This window comes from Meriones unguiculatus, chromosome 1 (assembly GCF_030254825.1).
Source record: "Meriones unguiculatus strain TT.TT164.6M chromosome 1, Bangor_MerUng_6.1, whole genome shotgun sequence".
In the NCBI taxonomy this organism is placed as follows: domain Eukaryota; kingdom Metazoa; phylum Chordata; class Mammalia; order Rodentia; family Muridae; genus Meriones; species Meriones unguiculatus.
The window spans coordinates 26,094,993-26,116,726 of NC_083349.1; the positions used below are offsets into that span (position 1 = coordinate 26,094,993).

Consider the following 21,734-nt stretch of genomic DNA (forward strand, 5'->3'; position numbering starts at 1 on the left):
GCGCACGCGCCGGCCCCGCCCCCTCGGCAGTCCGCGTCTGTAGCTATGGCAACGACCACGTGGAGCCGGAGGGCGCGCGCTCGGGCTCGGAGCCGGCTGTCTGGGAGTCGCTCGGTGGGCGGCGGCGCGGGCGGGCGCAGCCTAGTCTGTTGAAGCGTTCCGGCCTTCTGGAAGCTGACCCTCGCCATGCCTTTTCTAGCCAGTCCTGTTACACTCCCTGGTCCTGCTCAGCATGCATTCCCACAGCTCTCCCGAGCACCTGCGCTGCGCTGAACCCCGAGGATTCAGAGGTTGCTGTAGTCCCAAACTTCGCTCTTTAGAGGGGAAATCGACTTGGAGTGCTGTGTAAGAGCTGCTTAGAAGGCTGCTGTTAAAAATAAGACCTCGGGTGTTCTGGGTCGTATTCCTTTCAGTTTGTGCCGACACCTGGGCGTGTGGGCTGTGCTCGAATCAAGAGTCTTGGCTTTCTGGCGTTTTTTGTTTTGGTTTTTGGTTTTTGCTTGGCTTGGGTCCCCAGAGAAGAAAACAGGTCAGAAAATGTGTTGCTGATGGTTACTTGCTAGCTTCTGGAGACCAGACCAGTGGGAGAGGGAGCTAAGGTGGGTGGGTGGAGAGGACATCTGAGTTCACAGGACAAGGCAAGAGTCCAGCAGAAAAACCTTCCTGCCGTTTGGCTTTTCTCATGTCCTTCCCAGAATTCGCTGTCATGCTCAGCTCTTTCTGCGCTGATGAAGTCACCATATCTCTTCTGCCACCCTTGCTTCACCCTCTCAGGCTGCTGGAGTTTTCTTGCTTTTGGGTTTTGGGTATTGGTTTTGTTTTGTTTTTGCAATGTTGGAGATTGAAGCCAGAGCATCATTGATTTGCCTTTAAGCCCTGCTACAAGTAATCCAGACAACCCCTCCCCAACCAGAGACACCCGAGAAGGCCCAATACCCAATTATTTGCCCCAAGGAAGCATTCCCCTGGATATTTCTTTTTTTTTTTTTTTTTCCCCTGGATATTTCTAAATATTGGCTTTCCCCTTGCTCATGGTTTCCTCGTCCTTGGTCCGGACAGAGCCTTTGAGTCAGACCAGCTTAGCTTTAAACCTATTCCTTGATGCTCCCTGGCTTTCTTACTTTTCGTTTCCTTGTTTCCTTTTTTTGTTTTTGTTTTCCTTTTCTTTCTTTCTTTTTCTTTTTCTTTTTTTTTTTTTTTTTTTTCTGAGACAGGGTTTCTCTGTGTAGCCTTGGGTAGGATTAACGATGTGTACCACCACCACCTGGACTCTTTTTTGTTTTATCGAGGCATGATTTTTCTGTGTAGCCCTAGCTGTCCTGGAAATTGTGCTGTAAACCAGGCTGGCCTCAAACTCAGAGATCCAATTGTCTCTCTCTTTTTTTTCTCTCACCAGAGCTGAGAACCCAGGGCCTTGCGCTTGCTACACAAGCACTCTGCCACTGAGCTAAAGTCCCAACCTCCTCCCTCCACACCTGTCTCTATCATACCCTGCAGTTAACATTTCTAAAACTAGGTTTCCTTATTTGTGAATGAGACCACTGTGAGCAAGCCTATTCTTCCAGGCCTTGCAGCTCTCTTTAAGTCATGAGAGCTGCAAGGCCTGGCAAGGAAAGGTCCTTCTTTCTCGGCAAACATCCTTCCATTCTGAAGATACTTATGTTGTCGTTTTGTTTTGTTGTTTGTTTTCTTGAGACAAAGTATTATAGTAAATAAAAAAAAAATGAGTGTTGGGCTATATAATGTTTGTATTATTAGCCCTAAGATTATCATGGCAGTATTATTTAATCCACTATCACAAATAATAAGACAGACACCTGTTAGACTTATAATTGCCTTATTTACCTTGGGCTGGGCAGATATTTCACTTACACTGTCTCAGTATCCTCACCATACATCTCCCAGCCCCCATCCAATGCCATCGACCTTAATCCTTTCTGTCTGGACTACCTTCCATCCATAATCCCATGATACTCACTTGTGTCCTTCATCTGGGCCTTTTCACGACATTATTGGAGTCCTTCCTTCAGGCCTACATGATTTCTTCTCCATGCTAACCCGTTGTGGCATCCTCCTTCCTCCTCTATTCCTGTCCATCAGTCTGTTTCCTGTGATTCTCTCTTGTCCAGAAGTGCAGGGAACCCTACTCATGCCTACCCCAATCTGCCCTGCCCAGGTATAGAGACCATTTAATCAACCAGTCAGGTATGTCTTAGGCAGGTTTGTAGAACAAGGATAGGTGTAACCAGATCTTGAGGGCCAGTCACACGCATCAGACCAACCTCCAACAACGGCTTCTCTGTGTAGTTTTGGCTGTCCCGGTACTCACTCTGTAGACCATGCTGGCCTTGAACTCACAGAGAGCCACCTGCCTCTGCCTTCCAAGTGCTGGGATTAAAGGTGTGTGCCACCACTGCCTGGCTTGAAGATGCTTTTTTGTGGACACCTCATTAGCCATTCCTCTAGGGTTGAAGAGCCCCTTCTCTGTTCTCTTTTTCTCTGACTTTATGGATGGACATTAATGCTGGTCTCCCCCATGGCTGGAGGGTCTCTGGCAGCTCCCTCCCACCTCATTCTCCTTTTTTTCCTTGACCTAAGGTCTCATGTAGTCCAGGCTGGCCCCAAATTCAAGGCTGGCTTTGAACCTCTGATCTTCCTGCTTTACCTTTCAAGTGCTGGGGCTTCAGGGTGAGCCAGTACTCCTGACTTTTCTTCCTCCCTCTCCTCTAACGTGGCCAGTCCTCCAAATATCTGCGGCCCTCAGGCACCCACTTATTCTCCTGCTAGTGTTGTCTTCTGGTCTCGGAAACAAGAGAGGGAAGCGTGTGTGTGTGTGTGTGTGTGTGTGTGTGTGACAGACAAGACAGGACGCCCTCCTACCTGGAAGTACAGTGGGAAAGGAAAATCATATCAGGTGAGAGTCCTCTACTTCTCAGGGAGAATACAAGGTTAGCTTCCTCACTCCTACTACCCTGGGCTTCATCCCGGAACATACTCAGGATTCCCTCGCTTTCCCCTGCTCTGCTCCTCGATGGTTCCTGCCTGCTTCAGGGCCTCCCCTCTACAAGGATTGCATCCCGCCCACTGCCTGTGCAGGCTGGGCCAGTGGGCTTCCGGCTTCCCCCTCTCCTCATGCCCACAGGAGTTTTATCAACTCCAGTTGTGATTCTCTTATCATTCTGGCCCTCTCCACACATCTGCCTCTGTTCTCTTCCCTCTCTCTCCTTCACTCCAGTAACCCTGTACAGCCCTGTTCTTGTGAGGTGAGCATCTAGCTAAATCAGGGAAGCTGCCTTTGCAAGCCTATAATCCCAGACCCGAGCAAGGTGAGGCAAGAGAATGATGGGTTCTAGGCCGCCCTGAAATGCACACTGAAGTCTTGTCTTTCGTATTTTTTCCTGTCTCCATACCACACATCGGGGACATGGCCACTGTTGTTAGTTTGGTGCTGGGGTTTGAACTCAGGACCTCATGCATGCTAGACAAGGGCTCTGCTTGAGCTGCATTCCCTACCCTCTTCCTGAATTTTATATTTTGTGCTGTACCCTCTGCCAGAAACCATCTTTCCTTCTCTTAATGATTCCCATCCCAGCTTAGATGGTAACCACCTTCCCTCATTCTACATGGCTGGCCTGGGCACCCTACTGAGGGCTTCCACTGTCCTTGGCATTTCCCCTATTGCCCACATATCCAGCCATTTTTTGTTTGTTTGTTTTTTTGAGACAGGATTTCACATAGCCCAGGTTGCCTCCAAATTCATCTTGTAGCTGAAGAGGCCTTTAACTCTTTTGTCTGTTTTATTTTACTATTCTATGTATGTTGGGGGTTGGTCTGATGCTTGTATTTTGATGCTAATTACTGGCTCTCAAGATCTGGTTACCGCCTGGATAAACCTATCGGTGTTGTGTAAACCTGCCTAAGACATTAATACCTGATTAGTTGATTAAAGGCTTAAAACCCAGGCAGGCCAGAATGAGGTAGGCAGGTGTGGCTGAGGTCCCCAGGCTTTGGGTTCAAGAGATTCATGAGAAGGGAGGAAGGACACCATGATGGGTTTGTGTAGAGAAGAAACCATGTGGTTTGGGAGGAAGGACTCCAACAATGGCGTGGGAAGGCCCAGATGAAGAATACAAGCAAGTATCTTGGGATTATGGATAGAAGGTAGCCCGGACAGGAATGGTTAAGGCAGATGGCATTGGATGGGGGCTGGGAGGTTATTGAAATAGCATTGATGGAATTAGCCCAAGGTGTTTCAAGGCAATTATAAAATCTAAGAGGTGTCTGTATTTTATTGATTGTGATAGCAGGTTAAATAATACTGCTGCAAAAATTAAAGGAAAATAATAATAAACATTGTGTAGCCCAACACCAGATTTATTTACAGCAACATATGTATATGGGTGTTACAACTGTGTTGTATGTGGGTCAGGTGCCTGCCTGGAGTTACAGGTGGTTGTGAGCTGCCTTGTCAGGGCTGGGAATTGGACCCAGGTCCTCTGATGCTACCCTTAACCATTAAGCCATCTCTTCAGCATCAGCCTTGAACTCTTGATCCCCCTGACTCTGCCTCCCAAGTGTTGGGTTCATAGGAGTGTGCCACCATTATGTAGTGCTGTCAATCAAACTCAGGGTTTCCTGCTTGCTAGGCAATTGCTCTCCCTACTTAGCTACATTCCCAGCCTCTTCCATCACTCTGTTGGCTCCCTGCAGCTCGGAACTGTGCTTTTTCTCTGCTGTTAGGGCAACAGATTCAATACACAACCCCGCTGTATCTGACACCACCATTGAACCACCACTGAACCCCTGAGTCCAACGCAATGCCAGAGAAGTGTTTCAGATGCTAAGGTTAGCAACCCTAACCCTCTACCTCTGGGACCCAGCTGGTAACTAGCAGAGAGCAGTACGTTTCAGCAGGAGAACCTGTGGCAAGCATAGGTGCCATCATGAGTCACAGAGGGAGCAAACTCCCTAGATGAGGCGACAAAGCAGGTGGAGACATTAGGTCCCAGTATCAACTCTCCCCTCCATCGTGAGCCTTCTGTGGTAACTTGAGCAGGGTTCTCCCAGATGCTAGGTCCCAGTCCTCCCTCTCTGGTACCTGGGACCCATGCATGTAATCCAAACATGCTGTTGAGAACCTGTTGTTCCCTGTCCCTTCTTGGGAGAGAGGGATCAGAGAGAAAGGCAAGGAAGAGACCAAGTCAAGAAATTTCTCCAGGGACACAGCCCAGTGATGACTTCCTCTAACTAGGTGCTACCTCCCAATAATTCCATCATATGAATCTGATCCCTTCATGAAATCAGAACAATCAAGATACCTTCATAGACATAGCTAAAGGAGTATTTCATTAATCTAGCTATTTTTATAAGATTTGTTTATTTTATGTATATGAGTGCTTTATCTGCATGCACACCTGCACATCAGAGGGCATCAAATTCCAGTACCACCACGTGGTTGCTGGGAATTGAACTCAGGACCTTTGGACGAGCAGACAGTACTCTTCACCCCTGAGCCATCTCTCCAGCCCTGAGAAACAAGTCTTGTAAGTTGTCTCTGACCTCCACGCAAATGTGTGTGACCCCATATATATTAAATAAAGTATATTTTAATAAATAAAGCTTATTAGAAATTTGTAAAAAAAAAAAAAAGAAAGAAAGAAAAAAATGAATGAAAAAAGAAAAGGTTGTTTTTAAAAATAAAAATTTTTAAAATTTTATTCTTGTTATTTTAGAGACAGGATCTCACTATACACTGCCTTCACTAGCCTTGATCTATGTAGAGAAGGCTAGCCTCAAATTCACAAAGATCCATTTGCCTCTGTTGCACTCGTTTTAAAACTGTTTTATTTGGGGTTCCTTAAAGCCTCTCCCTTTCAAACCCCCCCAACCCTAGGTAGGAAAGAGAATGTTAGTGGGGAGAGAGGGCACAGACCCTGCCCTGCTGTTTAGGGTCAATGGGTTCATTTAGGGCTATACCAATTCTCCCTCGACAGCAAAAGTAACAAGCAGTGTCCTCCAAGCCACTGCCTTGAAACAGTTCTCTTTATCTGTCTCCAAGCCACCACACTGACCTCAGTCTCTGCTCTCTCCAAACTGCCACTTGCCACACTTTCTCTCCGAAAGCTCTCCTGTTTATATCCCTCAGAGTCCTCTCTGTGCAGCACGAGGCAGGCCGTTACTAGCTGGCAAAGACCATGCCCCACAGGAGGCAAGCATCAGCTGTAGACAAACTAACCCCCACACACACACTTGGAATCAAAACAAAAACATATTACATAACATAGCTGATGTTTAAAACTGGAGAGATGGCTCAGCAGTTAAGAGCACTGCCAGCTCTTTCAGAAGACCCATGTTCAAATCCCAGCACTGACATGGCGCTTCACAATTGTCTATAACTCCAGTTCCAATGAAATCTGACACCCTCACACAGATGTACAGGCAAATAATAAATAAATGAATAAATAAACTCCATTATATGTCTCTGCCACTCAAGTGCTGGGCACCACCAAGCCTGGTCTCTCTTATATATTTTTTAAAATAATTTATTTAATTTTTATTTTATGTGCATGAGGGTAAAGGTATCAGATCAGTTACAGACAGTTGTGAGCTCCCATGTGGGTGCTAGGAATTGAACCCAGGTCCTTTGGAAGAGCAGCCAGTGCCCTTAACCACTGGGCCATCTCTCCAGCCCAAAAGCCTTGTTGGTCTCTTAATATTTCCTAATCCAATTAAATTGACAGCCACAATTAACCAGCACAGTTTCCATCCCAGTGCCACCAAACGCACAAACATTATAGCCTTTAAGTAAACTCTACAAAACAACCAGCCAACAGTAATAAAAAGAAAAGTAACAACCTACCTGAGGTATACTTTACAAAACACGGCCAACAGTAATAACAAGAAAAAGTAACAACCTCCCTGAGGTATTTTGTCAGACCAACAGCAAATGGACGGCTCTATGGATAAAATGTAGACTCTCAAGCTAGCCAGGTGTGCTGACGCAGGCCTTCCGTCCCAGCCCTCAGGGTGCAGAAGCAAATGCTTCTTTGTAAGTCTGCGGCCAAACTTGGTTCTATAGTAAGTTACAGAGCAACCAGAGCCACACAGAAAGACCCTGTCTCAAAAGAAGAGAGAGAGAGAGAAAGAAAGAAAAGAGAGAATTTGTTTACTCTTTCTTCCTGAAGACCCAGAAACCAGTTCCCAGCGCCCAAATCAGGCAGCTTGCTAACACCTGTGACTCCTGCTCCCGGGGGAGGAGGGGTATCTGACATCTGCTCTGCTTCTGGCCTCTACAGCTACTTACACACACACACACACACACAAAAGTACAAACACATAAATAATAAAAATAAACCTCTAGGTGCTGGAGAGATGGTTTAGCAGTTGCAAGAACATAAAATAAAAAATAAATCCTTGGGACTGGAGAGAGGGGTGGGGTGTTTCCGTGGTTAAGAGCACTGGCTGCTATTCCAAAGAGTCCAGGTTCAAGTCCCAACACCCACAGGTCAGCTCACAAATAACTCCAGTTCCATAGGACCTGACAGCTTCTGCTTCGGGCACCAGGCGCACACACAGTGCACAGATATACATGCAGGTAAAATACCTATACACATAAAGAATAAAATAATACAAGTCAGTTTTGAAGGAAAGACAGGCAAGACTGGAACCATGTGACTTCCGGCCAGTAGACACCAAGGAGAAAGTACTGAACAGGTCCTCCCTCAGCACCTCCCAGAGGAACCAACATGGCGGACACCTTGGCTTTGGTCTTCTGGCCTACAAGCCCTGGGAGAAAATTAATTGCTCTTATCTCCATTTTGTGAGACATTGAGACAGCACCCACAGAAACTAGTACACTCTAGAGCTGTTTCCTAAGCTCAGTTGTGAGATTCTCCTTCTGGGTCCCTGACCTCTAGAAACCCCCTAGTCCCAGATCATACATCCAGCTTGTAGCCAGCTGCTGCTGAGATGGCCCCAGTTCCACGCAGAGTCTAATCCTGCCTTTGCAAGCGCCCTCCTGCACTGGACAGAACGTTCTTGCAGAACTGATGGTTTGAGGTCTCTGAGACCAGGTTCCCTCGGGGAGCCATGCTCCACACTCTAGGACTAGAAAGCAGCTCTGGTCATGTTGTTCTGGGTGCTGAGTGTTCCAGAAGGGTGAGAGGCCTATGTCTCAAGGAAGCCCAGCCCGCTAGCTGAGGGACCACTTGCCCAGTATTCCTCACACTTTTCAAAGTCTGAAGTCCTGACCAACGTTCTGATCTCATGGGAGATTCCAAGTCATGACCACTCAGTTGAAACTGTTCCTCGAAGCCACGCCTGGTAACTGTAGTGGTTTTAATGAAACGTGTCTCCACAGTCTTTGTTTGAACACTTGGTCCTGGATGGTGCCTTTTTTTGTTTGTTTGTTTTATTTTTGTTTTTTTGAGACAGGGCTTCTCTGTGTAGCCTTGGCTGTCCTGGACTTCTTTTTGTAGACCAGACTGGACTTGAACTCACAGAGATGCTCCTGCCTCTGCCTCCTGAGTGCTGGGATCACAGGTGTGCGCCACCACAACCAACCAGGCGTTGCCTTTGGGAGAGGTTTCGGTAGTGGGACCTCACTGGAGGAAGTATGTCACTGGGGGCGGGCTTTCAGAACTAAAGGCCTCACCCTATTTCCAATTCTCTCTCTCTACTTCATGCTTGCCATTCAAGGTATGGGCTCCTAGCTGGCTGCTCCCCACCCTCATGCCTGCTGCCATGCCTCCCCACCATGGACTCTCATCCTTCTGGAGCCATAAGCCCAAATAAAGGCTTCCTCCTCCTCCTTCTTCTTCTTCTCAGTATTATTATTATTATTATTATTTTCTTCCTCTTCTTCTTCTTTTTTTAAGATTTACTTTATATATGTGAGTACTCTGTCTTCATGCACACCAGAAGAGGGAATCAGAATCCATTACAGATGGTTGTGAGCCACCACGTGGGTGCTGGGAATTGAACTGAGGACCTCTGGAAGAGGAACCAGTGCTTGTAACCAGGAGCCATCCCCCCAGCGCGAAGGCTTCCTTCTGTATGTCTTGGCCATGGCAGTTTTTGTGTGTGTGTGAAGTGGGGGGGATGTTTTACCTGTGAGCATATGTGTGCACTGCCTGCATGCCTGGTGCCAGACGAGGCCAGAGAAAAGCGTGGGTCCCTTGTGACTTGGGTTACAAATGAGTTTGTAAACCAGAATGTGGGTACGGGGAAATGATCCACTTTTCACTGCTGAGTCATCTCTCCAGTCCCAGTCATGGTGTTTTCATACATCAACAGAAAAACAACTAATACAGTGACACATACCTGTTATCCTAGCACTTGGGAGGTGGAGGCAGGAGGATTAGGAGTGTGGAGAGTTTAAAGTAAGCCTGGCTATGTGGGACCCTGTCTCAAAAGTAAAAACCAGAGTTGGACAGTGGACTTGGGAGGTAGAGTCAGGCAGATCTCTGAGTTTGAGGTCAGCCTGGTCTACAGGACAGCCAAGGCTATACAGAGAAACCGTGTCTCAAAAAACAAAACAAACAAACAAACAAAAAGTCAAAACCTTAGACAAATGAGATGGCTTCGTGGTGCAAAGCTCAGGACCCCAAGGTGAACCTGAGAACCCACAATGGGAGGAAAGAACCAGCTCCTGAAAGTCGTCCTCCCCATGCACACTGTGGCCTATGCACATCTCTCTCACACACATAACATTAACTAATTAATTAAACAAAATCTGTCAGGCTCTCCTGTAAGAAAAACTCCAAGGGCAGATGACACAGCTACACCGGGAGGCCAGGGAACCAAGCCTGAGTAGCCACTGTGTCTCCTGAGCCCCGTTGTGTCCTGACTAGGGCCAAGGCAGAGGCCCCCAGGGCCCAGGAAGTAAAGCTGAACCAAGCTGCGCCACCTGGTTAAGCACAGGAACCCTGGAGGAGATCCACCTTCCTCCTTCCTCCTGAAGGAATCTGAGACTATTGCCTTTCACCCGGAGTGTCCCTTAAGGTTGAGGGTTTTTTTTTCTTTTTTTTTCTTTTTTTTTTTTTTGTTAACAGCTGGAGAGAGGGCTCTGTGACTAAGAGCCAGTGATGCTCTTCCAGAGGATATGAGTTCAGTTCCCAACACCCATGTTGAGTGGCTCACATCCACTTGACATCAGTTCCAGATGAGCAGACCCCTCTGACCTCTCTGGCATCCACATTTAAGTGCATCTACAAACATATATGCACATAATTTAAAAAAAATTTTTTTTTTGTTTTGTTTTTCGAGACAGGGTTTCTTTGTGTAGCCTTAGCTGTCCTGAACTCAATTTGTAGACGAGACTGGCCTCAAACTCACAGAGATCCACCTGCCTCTGTCTCCCAAGTGCTGGGGTGTGCCAATGCGCCTGGCAAATGTCCTGTTTTTTATAGGAGAAAAATACAATGAATTAAGCTTGCTTAAAAAGAAAACAAAGCCAGGCGTGGAGGTACAGGCCTTTAATCCCCAAGCTGGGAGGCAGAGGCAGGCAGATTTCTAAGTTTGAGGCCAGCTTGGTACTACAGAGCAAGTTCCAGGGCTACACAGGGAAATCTTGTCTCAAAAGAAACAAAAAGTTACTGAATAAATACATTTTAAAGAAAAGAAGAAAGAAAGTTCAAGGCCAGACTGGGCATCATAGTGAGACTGTCTCAGTATAAGAAAGTAGGGCCAGAGATGATGGCTCAGGGATTAAGAGCACTGCCTGCTCTTCCAAAGGACCAGGGTTGGATTTCCAGCACCCACAGGGCCTCACAACCACCTGTAGCCCCAGTCCAGAGAATCCCATGCCCTCTTCTGGGCTTTGTGGTCACTTCATGTACTAGGTTAACAGACATAAAAGCAGGCAAAACACTCAAACACACTAGATAGATAGATAGATAGATGGATGGATGGATGGATAGGTAGATTAGATAGAGGATAGAGGGCTGGAAATTCAGTGATAGATCACTAACTAGCATGTGCAAGGCCCTGACTTCCATCCTCAGGTAGTTAATTCCCTGCTTGTTCTCATGTGCAAGTTCCTCCAGCTCTGCTCCTGGCACTAGAATACTGAAGGAGGCCATCAGTGGCATCTGGAGTATAAGACAGCAGTCTTAATGGCCTCCGGAGGGGAGGGTGTTTCACTGTCAGGAGTTATATGTTAGTCACTCTTTTTTTTTTTTTTTTTTTTTTTTTGAGAGAGGGTTTCTCTGTGTAGCCTTGACTGTTCTGAACTTGCCTTATAGACCAGGCTGGCCTCGAACTCAGAGATCCGCCTGACTCTGCCTCCCTGAGTGCTGGGATCACTGCGCCACCATGCCTGGCTGTGTACTAGTCACCCTTTTTGTCACTGTGACAAAATACTGGAGGAAAAAAGTTAAGCAAGGGAGGATTTGTTTTGGTTTATGGCATCACAGGTCTCCTTATGGCTAGCTGGCTCCATGGCTTTTAGGCTTTCGTGAGGGAGAACATCATGGCAGCAGCAGGGGTGGTGGGAGAAGGAAGGAACGTGTTCATCCCTTGGTGGCTAGGAAGAAAGAAAGAGGGGAGAGGAACAGATGAGAAGGAGGAATGAAAGCCAGGGACAAAATACAGCCTTCAAAGGCCCCTGCCAGTAACCTAGTCCCATCACTTAATGCCCAACTCAGACAAGAAGTCATCATTAGGGTCACCCATTCATGACCCAAAAGCATCTCAGTGCCATCAGCTGGAGACAAAGCCTTCAGCACATGAGTCTTTGGAGGTAACTATAACAACCATGCAATGTTCATCTAGACTATACTTCTCTTTGTTTCTTTTTTCCTTCTTTCCTTGTTTCTGTCTTTCTTTTTTTGTGTTTTGTTTTTGTTTTTGTTTTTGTTAATTGTGACAGGATTTCTCTGTGTAGCCCTGGCTATCTTGGACTCACTTGGTAGACCAGGCTGGCCTGGAACTCACAGAGAGATCTGTCTGCCTCTGCCTCCCAAATGCTGGCTTTTGTTTTTTTTCAAGACAGCGTTTCTCTCTGTAGCCCTGGCTGTCCCCAAATTCACTGTAGAACAGGCTGGTCTCAAACTCAGAGATCCATCTGCCTCTGCTGCCCCATGTGCTGGGAGTAAAGGCGTGTGCCACTCTGCTCCATACTTCTTTTTTCATAGTTGGAAATCAAGGCTAGAGAGAGGGGCAGCCACTTCCCAACAGGGACCAGGAGGGAGAAGTCCCGGTTTGATACCCTTTTAGTTTTTTAAACTAAGTAGTCATTTACTTATTTGATGTATTTTAGACAGGGTCTCAGTTATGTAGCCCAGGCTGACCTGGAATTCACAGAGACCCGCATGCCTCTGCCAAGTGCTGGGATTAAATGTGTGCACTACCATACCTTCAGCTTCCCATACCTTTTGCTAAAGTGTAGTTTATTATTGTTGTCTGTGTGTGTAGGCACATATGCCACAGTGCACATGTGGCAATCTGGCAATCGGGGGACACTTTGGAGTTGGGTCTCCTTTCTCTGGGATTCCAAGGGTCCAGTCCAGATCGTAAGGCACACATGCAAAGAGCTTCTTCGTGGAGGAACGGCAGAAACACCTGTGTAGGAGACAGGGTCTCCTGAATCCTAGGCTGGCTTCAAGCAGACTAACAGAAGACTACCAGAACTCCTGGATGCCCCTGCCTCCACCTCCTGGGTCCTGAAATGGCCTGTTTAGTTCTCAGTCCAGCTAACTCTGTGCAGAGACTATCACCCTTTGCATCACTTTGCTAGGTCGGTTGGCAGGAGCCAAGCAGCACACATTCAGGGGGCTTCAGCCACAGAAGCTTGTCATCTTCTAGTTCTGGGACTGTGAACTCAGGGCTGTGATAAAAGGCACCAGACTGCCTTTCTTTTTGGTTTCTAGAGGACTGTGATCATGTCACAGAGTGTGCTCCTTGTATGGCTTGTCTGAATCCTAATACCATCTTTCTTAGAAAAAAACTATCTATCTATCTATCTATCTACCTACCTACCTGCCTATCTACCTATCTCTCTGTCCATCATCTATCTGTCTGTAGTGTTTTCAGCTTAAGGGCATGTGCCATATTGTAAGTTTAAAGGCCGGAAGACTATTTGTAGACGTTGGTTCTCTCCTAACAGCTGTGCCCTGGGAATTGAACTTAGGTTATCAGGCTTTGTGGCAAGTGCCTTATCCTGCTGAGTTACCTCACCAGCTCTACATCCTTACCAGTGACCCTGATTTAATTGGTTTTGCCTCTGAAAATACCAGATCTACAAGCCAGGTATGGTGGTTCTGCTGGATTAGTGTTTTGTCAATTTGACATAAACTAATGTCATCTAGGAGGACGGAGTATCAGTTGGGGATTTGCCTCCATCAGACTGACCTGTAGGCAGTCTGTGGAGCAATTTTCTTGATTGGTGTGGGGGAGCCCAGCCCACCACCCCTGGGCTAGTGGTCCTTGGTTGTGTAAGAAAGCAGGTTGAACAACCATGAAGAGCAAACTATTAAGAAATATTCCTTGCCCGGCCAGGTGGGGCATGCTTGTCATCCCAGCACTCCGGAGGCAGAGGCAGGCAGATCTCTGTAAGTTCGAGGCCAGCCTGGTATACAAAGAGTCCAGAACAGCCAGGGCTACACAGAGAAACCCTGTTTTGAAAACACACACACACACACACCAAAACAAACAAAAGAAAAAGAAAGAAAAAGAAAACAAAGGAAGAAAAAAACAAATGTTCCTTTGTGGCCTCTGCTTCAGTTTCTGCCTCTAGGATCTCAATTTGGGTTCCTAGAGTTATGAGATGAGATAAGCCCTTTCTTCCCCAGCTTGCTTTTGGTCATGTTTTTATCGGAACATAAAGCTAACTAGGACAGTTGAATATGCTTATACTCAATCCTTGTGAAGTTAAGGCCAGAGGGTTGGGAAGTCAAGGCTAACCACCCTTGTCTCAAAAGAATAGCCATACCCCCACCCCCTCCCCCAAGACAAGAGTTTTCTCTGTGTAGCCCTGGCTGTTCTGGAACTCACTCTGTGTAGAACAGGCTAACTGGAACTCAGACATCTGCCTGCCTCTGCCTCCTGAGTGCTGGGATAGAAGACGTGCTCTGCCATGCCTGGCTGGAGCAGTCCTTCCAGAACAACAAAAACAGCCTATCTCTAGCGTGGAGTTGCTCAGTGGTTGAGTGTTGGCTAGGCATAGGGCCCACCTCTACTACCTGACAAAACAAACACACCCAACCTAGTACAAGATCGGGGGCTTGTATCTCATGCCTGTAATCCTGTCACCTAGGAGGCAGAGGCAAGCAGGATATGGAGTTTAAGGTCATCCTTGGCTGCATATTGAATTGGATTTGGGGCCAGCCTGGTTTACAGAAAGTCATGTCTATTTTATTTTATTTTGAGACAGGGTTTCTCTACATATTCCTGGCTGTCCTGGGATTCACTGTGTAGACCAGGCTGGCTTCAGTCTCTTAGAAATCTGCCTGCCTCTGTCTCTCGAGTGCTGGGACTAAAGGCATGCACCACCACAAGGGGCTTGACTCTTTTGTATGTTTGTTTGTTTGTTCGAGACAGGGTTTCTCTGCATGGTCTTGGCTGTCCTGGAACTCACTCTGTAGACCAGGTTGGTTTTGAACTCAGAGATCTGCCTGCCTCTGCTTCCCAAATGCTTCCCAAATGGTTGTGTGCCACCGTGCAGGTTTGAATTCTTAATTGACTCTCCTGCTTCCAAATTCTAGGGTTACAGTACTGTGCCACCATGTCTAGGCTTATGCAGCTCTGGAGATCAAGCCTGGGACTTTATGCACACCACACAAGCTTTCTATCAACTGAGCTAAAATAATTAGCCCCAACACTGAAAGTTTGGAGGGACCCCATTTAAACTGTAGCCAGGAAGGCTGGAGAGATGGCTCAGTGGATGAGAGCGCTGTCTGCTCTTCCAGGGGTCCTGAGTTCAATTCCCAGCAACCACATGGTAGTTCATGACTGTCTGTACTAGAATCTGATGCCCTCTTCTGGCATACAGGCATACATGCAGATAGAGCACTCATACATAAAATAAATAAATAAAATCTTAAACAAACAAACAAACAAACAAACAAAAAACCCAAAACAACAACAAAACCCTATAAACTGTAGCCAGGAGGAACTGTGGTAACTGGGTGTTGATAACAATGCCCGTGCCCACGCCCTGAAACAGCACCTCCCCTGCAGTACTGCCAGTCTGTTAGTTGTAGTATGATCAGGAAAAGGTTCCAACCTTCTCAGTCTTTTTTTTTTTTGTGTGTGTGTGTGTGTGGCAGGTCTGGGCTTGAAAGCTACAGCCATGTCCCAGAGGTGAAAGAAGATTTCCCCAGTGGTTCCAGCCGTGAACCCGCAGGGACAGGTGACCTAGCAAGCTGAGAGATGGTGGGATGTTTATGAGTGTGGTCCAGTCATTCATTTAACAAATGCTTCCTGCCCACCTACTCTCCTGCACGACGTGGCCTCAGCCGGCGGATATTGGTTGGCATAGAGCCCTGAGACTGCTGACAGGGACCGTGCTCTGCAGCTTGCTTCAGCAAGAAAGCCTGCCAGGAGGGATTAGCAATGTCTGCCACCGGCATGAAATGGGATGGCAGGGAGGCAGATGGAGGGAAAGAGGCCAGACACAGAACAAATGAGGCACAGGAAGGCAGTGACTTTGAAGGGGACATCGGGGGCTTCAGGAGCTAAGCTGTGTCTTCCCTGAGACTCCCACATTGAAGTCCTGACTCCCAGCACCTCCGAAGGTGACTTTGTTACAAGTAGGCTGTTTTGTTTTGTGTGTGTTTGGTTGGTTGGTTTTGGTTTTACCAGACCTGGTTTCTCTGAGTAGCCCTGGCTTTCCTGGAACTCGCTCTGTAGACCAGGCTGGCCTAGGAGAGATCTGCCTGTCTCTGCTCCCTAAGTGCTAGGATTAAAGGCATGTGCCACAGCTGCATAGCTAGGCTTGGTTTTCTTTGAGCCAGGGTTTTTCTATGCAGCCCAAGCTGTCGTAGAACTCACTATGTTGACTATGATGGCCTCAAAGAAATCTACTCATCTGCCTCCCAAGTGCTGGAATAAAGGCTTGTACCACCAGGCATAGCTTGTTTGTGCTTTCAGAGACTCCCTATTTTAAAATGTCTATTATTACATTATTAATGTGTGTGTTGCAAAATGTGGTGGTCAGAGGACAAGCCTTGGGAATCAATTCTCTCTTTTTAGTGATGTGGGTCCTGGGGTCCAAATTCAGATTCTCAGATTTGGCAGCAAGTGGCTTGGCCCACTGAGCCACCTCACCAGCCCTGTTTATCTTTTTGTTCCTCAAACAGTCTCAGCCTCTTTTAGTGGAGCCACACACCTTTACTCCTACCACTGGGATTAATGTGCTCTGAGTTCAAGGCCAGCCTGGTCTACAGAGAGAGAGTTCTGGGACAGCCAGGACTACATAGAGAGACCCTGTCTCAAAAAAAGCAAAGCAAAGCAAGAAAGAAAGAAAGAAGGAAAGAGAAGAAAGGAATTCAAAGCCAGTCTCTGCTATATAGTGAGTTCAAGCTGGCTACTTAACAACAACAACAACAACAAAAAACAAAACAAAAAACATGACAAAACAAAGGAGCAGAGAGAGAAAAACTGAGAGAGACAGAGACAGAGACAGAGTCAGATAGAGACAGACAGAGGGACACAAAGACAAAGAGAGATAGACAGAATAATAAGCTAGGGCTTTGGCTGTGCTTGGTGTCAGCTCCCCTCCTCTGCTGATGTCAAGTCGGTGATCTACAGGTGACCTGGGACCTCGGCTTCTCACCTGTTATAGTAGGGTTCTCGGGAGAGTGGAGGAACAGGGTATCTCAGGTGGGGCCCACTGCACACAGTGTTTGGTATTTATAAGCATTCAATTCACTTGCTTATTCATCCACTAATTTATTCAATAATGGTTATTGAGCGCCCGCTGTGTACTTCTGCTAATTAGGGTCTGGGAATGGAGTGTGAAAAACTAACTAATAGGCACTTCAAGTTCATTCTCATTTCTATGATTATTGCAAGTCTTTGGCTTCAAGCTGCTCCTGATATGTTGGTGGAATAAAGGTAGGCGTGGCCCCGAGGTGACCGAGGACCTAGCAGTGAGGCCTGAGGAATGAGAAGGCTCCCAGGCGGTTAGAAGCCGAGGACAGATTTCCTGGGGGCGCAGAGGCCTCAGCAGGCCTGTGCTGAGAATCTACTTTGTCTATGTCTATACCACCCTTGTCTGATCTAGGAAGCTAAGCAGGGCTGGGCCTGGTCAGTACTTGGATGTCATGGAAACCTGTGAGGAGCTGGAGGGGCTCAGGAGTGATAGCAGCCTCTCTCTGAGCTCACGGTAAGCAGGTCAGCGGTGTTGAAATGGAGAGGCCACAGATATACTAGACATTGTGACACCTGAGCTACATTTGAAAGACTTGTTAGCCAGCTGCGTTACAGTGAGCAGCGCTCACACGCAGCCTAAAGGGAACACGGGGGCTCCATGCTGGGAGTGACAGGGTTGCTGTGCTCAAAGCCTGTGGACTGATATGGACAGTCACATCTGTTTCAGAGGCTGTGCTTTCAGGTAGCAGATGGAGATTACCAAATGTGTTGGCCAATGAGAGAGAAGTTCATAGGTTCAGTGAATTCACTGGGGTTGGCCTAAGGGCTCAGTGTCACTAAGAAACCAACATTTTCTCATCTCTTTAGGGTGCCCTTGAATATGTTGCGTTTCTTCTCCCTTCCCTCTTCCTCCTACCTTTCCTCATATCTGCACGCTCATGTGTGTTCATGTGTGCACATGCATGTGTGTGAATGTAAAGGCTTAAAGATCAGCAGTATATCCTTTCCTCAGTTGCTCTCCAACTTATTTTTGTTTATTTGATTATTAATTATTTTTATTATTTCCAGACAAGGTTTCTCTGTGTAGCCTTGGCTGTCCTGGACTCTATTTATAGACTAGGCTGGCCTCAAACTCACAGAGATCTGCCTGCCTCTGCCTCCCTGAGTGCTAGGAGCATAGGTGTGTGCCACCACACCAAGAATATTATTTGTTTTTTCCAGACAAGGTTTCTTTGTGTATTCTTGGCTGTCCTAGAATTAGTTCTGTAGCCCAGGCTGGCCTCAAAGCCACAGAGATCCACCTGTTGGGGTTAAAGGCATGCACTACCACCACCTGGCTTCCAACTTACATCCGTCTATTTATTTATATTTTATTCATATGGATGTATTGTCTGCATCTATGTTCATCCACCATGTGCATGCAGTGCCCATGATGGCCTGAAGAGGGCATGGAACACTGCAGAACTGGAGTTGTGAACTGCCTGTGTGTGCTAGATCGAACCCAGGGGCTCTGGAAGAGCAGCTCTTAACCTCTGGGCTGTCTCCAGCCCCTCCAACTTATTTTAACACCTGGAGATGGACAACAAGCCTCAGATATCCTTCTATCTCCCCCTCCCAGTGACATGGCTACAGAAGCCTACCACCGTTTCTGCCTCTGTTTTGTTGTTGTTTGTTTTTGTTTTGTTTTTAGAGACAGGGTTTCTCTGTGTAGCCCTGGCTGTCCTGGAACTCGCTCTGTAGACCAGGCTGGCCTTGCACTCATAGATCTGCCTGCCTCTGCCTCCTGATTGCTGGGATTAAAAGTATGCAGCAATACCACCCAGCTTCTTTAACTTACTTATTTAGGTTTTTTGAGACAGGGTTTTTCTGTGTAGCTTTGGCTGTCCTTGGAACTCACTCTGTAGACCTCAAAATCACAGAGATTGACATGCTTCCACCTCCAAAGGCTTGGGTCACCACAGCCCTGCTGAATTAATTATTTTTGTTTGTTTAGTGGGTTGGTTGGTTTTTTGTTTTTTAAGGTAGGGTTTCACTGTGTAGCCTTGGCTGTCCTAGATTCACTTTGAAGAGCAGGCTGGCCTTGAACTCAGAGATCTGTCTGCCTCTTCCTCCCTGAGTGGTGGGATTATAGGCATGAGTCACCATGCAACCTAATTTTATTATTATTATTTTTAATGTAGGTGCTAGAGATTGAATTTGGACCCCTATGCTTATTCAGTGAGCATTTTACCAAACAAGCCATCTCTCTGATCCTTTGCCTGCCTTTTAATTTTTTTTTTTTTGTGCGGGGTGTGTGTGTGTGTGTGTGTGTGGTGGCTCATGCCTTTGATCCAAGCCCTTGGGAGGCAGAGGCAGGCAGATCTCTGTGAGTGTGAGGCTATCCTGGTCTATATGGTGAGTCCAGGGCAACCAGGGCTATATAGAAACCTTGTTTAAAAACAAAAAAAAAAAAAAAAACAAAAAAAAAAAAAACTGATAGTTTTTTGCTCTGTAGCCCAGGCTGGCTTTGAGCTTTGTTTTTTCTGCCTCAGTCTCCTGAGGACCTGAGAGGATAATGTGCACCATCAATCAGTTGCCTTCCCTTTCTAAAACATTTCTTTACATCCATCTTATTTATTTATTGGGGGGAGGGGCAAGAGTGTATCACACCACGCATGTGGTAGTCAAATGCCAGTTTGCAGTTGATTCTCTTTCTTTATCACGTAGGCCCTGGGGATCAAACTCAGGTCGACAGGCTTGAGAGCAAGTGCCTTTATCTGTTGTGCATTTTCTCTGCTGGTTAGCTCTTCTTGAGGATCAAAAACAGCTACCAGCCTGCTGCGGTAGTGCAGGCCTGTAATCTCTGCCCTGAGGGAGGAAAAGGCAGGTGGATCTCTGTGAGTTCAAGGCCAGCCTGGTCTACAAAGCCAGTCCAGGGCAGCCAAGGCCACACAGAGAAACCCGGTCTTGAAAGACCGAAAAAGAAAAAAAAATGAATAAATAAAAGAAGAAACCAAAACAGCCCCCAAGGGCGGGGATATAGATAGCATGCACAGAGCCCTGGCCGGCATGGAGTTAACAGCATGGGGGTACACTGTCATCTAAGCCCTGTGGAGGTGAGGGAGGGCGACAGGAGCAGGACCAGATCGTCTGAGGTCATCCTTTCTTACATGTGAGGTCCAGTCTGGGACACACAACGTCCAAGTTTGCTTTCTTTTGTTGTAATAAAGACACATGACCAAAAGTAATTTGGTGAGGAAAAGGTAATACATCTGACAGGTTTCAGCCCATTAATGAAGGAAGTCAAGCAGGAACTCAAGGCAGGAACCTGCAGGCTGGAACTGATGCAGAAACCACAGAGCAATGTCGCTTACTGGATTGCTCTTCTTCCATGGCTTGCTCAGACTGACTTTTTTTTTAAATTTTAATTCATTTATATCTACCTTTGTTTAAAGATATATTTATTTATTTTGCACATTTGAATGTTCTACCTGCATGTACACCTACATGCCAGAAATGGGCACCAAATCCCAGTATAGACTGGTTGTGAATCACCATGCAGCTGCTGGGAATTGAACTCAGGACCTCTGGAAGAGCAGATGGTGGGTGCTCATAACCACTGAGCCATCTCTCCAGCCCCAGACTGCTTTCTTATGTCACTCAGGACCACTGGCCCAGGGTGACACTATCCACAGTGGTTGAGTAGATCAATCTCTCCACACATGTGCAGACGGGTCAGTGTAATGGACAGACTTTCTTAGTTGAGGGTCCCTCTTCTTAGAAGACAATAGCTTGTGTCAACTTGGCAAACAAACAAACAAAACCTCACAGGGCACTCTGTGTGTGTGCTGTACCAAGAATGTGGAAATCGGACGACACCTTGCCAGACTCAGGGTTTTGCTTTTGTTTCCTATCTTGCAGGTCTCCCTGGAGACTGAACTCGGGTCATCAGATTTGGTGGCAAGTGCCTTTTCCCACTGAGCCAGCTTGCTCTCTTTTCTGGGGACAGGATACTGAGAAGCAGGGGACTGACTTAATGTGGTCATGTTTTAGAAAGATCACTCTGACTGAAATAACAGACATGGTGAGAATCTGGAAGGATGGCTCAGTGGTCCAGAGGGCTGGCTGCTCTTCTAGAGGACCTGAGTTTGATTCTCAGCACTCGTATTGGGGGGATCACCACTGTCTGTAACTCCTGTCCCAGGGGGAACTGATGCCTTTTTCTGGCCTCTGAAGGCATTGCACACACATGGTAACATAAAAACACTCAGGCAAAATACCCATAAACATACAAAAGAAATGGATGTGGGGCAGATTAGAAGTGGGCCAAAGAGGAGGCAGGAAGGTGGGTGTGAGGCTGGATGGCGGGGGAGGGGCATCAACAGCAGTTTTGGAGAGGGAGAGAGGGATGGCAGGCAGCTGGGAGCAAAGACTTCATGGTCAGCTTTGCAGCCTTGAGGGAGCCTGGGGCTAGGGGCTACTCATAGCCTAGATGGTAAGCATTGGAGCCTGGAGAGCTGGGGGACTCAGAGCCCCAAGGACTAACCACCCAGGCTTTGGAGACTGGTGTCCAGGGTGCCCAGGGCAGAATGAGCCCCTGCCCAACACCTTTGGCATTAGAGATAACCACACCGCTGGTGACCTTGGCAGACAGCTTCTGTGGCGTGGCACTGCTTGGATTAGGAAGTGAGTGGGAGGTGAGGACGAGGAGAGAAGGGTGTGAACAACCCTTTCAAGAAGCCCAGCTTGGGGGAAGGGGAGCAGCAGCAGCTTCAGCTGGAAAGGGAAGCCATAGTGAAAGAGGCTGGAGAGAGGAAGGTGAGAGGGGTTTGGCTGGGGTCCAGACGCAAGGCTGAGGCCGATTTCTGGTTTGAGGGGAAAGAATCTTGCCGAGGTGGATGAGAACAGAGCACTGTGAGGTGCCTTGGGAGGGAGGAAAGAGC

General features: G+C 47.2%; 1 protein-coding gene across 1 annotated transcript in view; it reads left to right on the plus strand.

The window, feature by feature from the left end:
- Rcor2 (REST corepressor 2) overlaps positions 1–21,734 on the plus strand; it is a 33,355-nt gene that overhangs the window by 765 nt on the left and 10,856 nt on the right. The gene's annotated exons all lie outside the window — the stretch shown is intronic.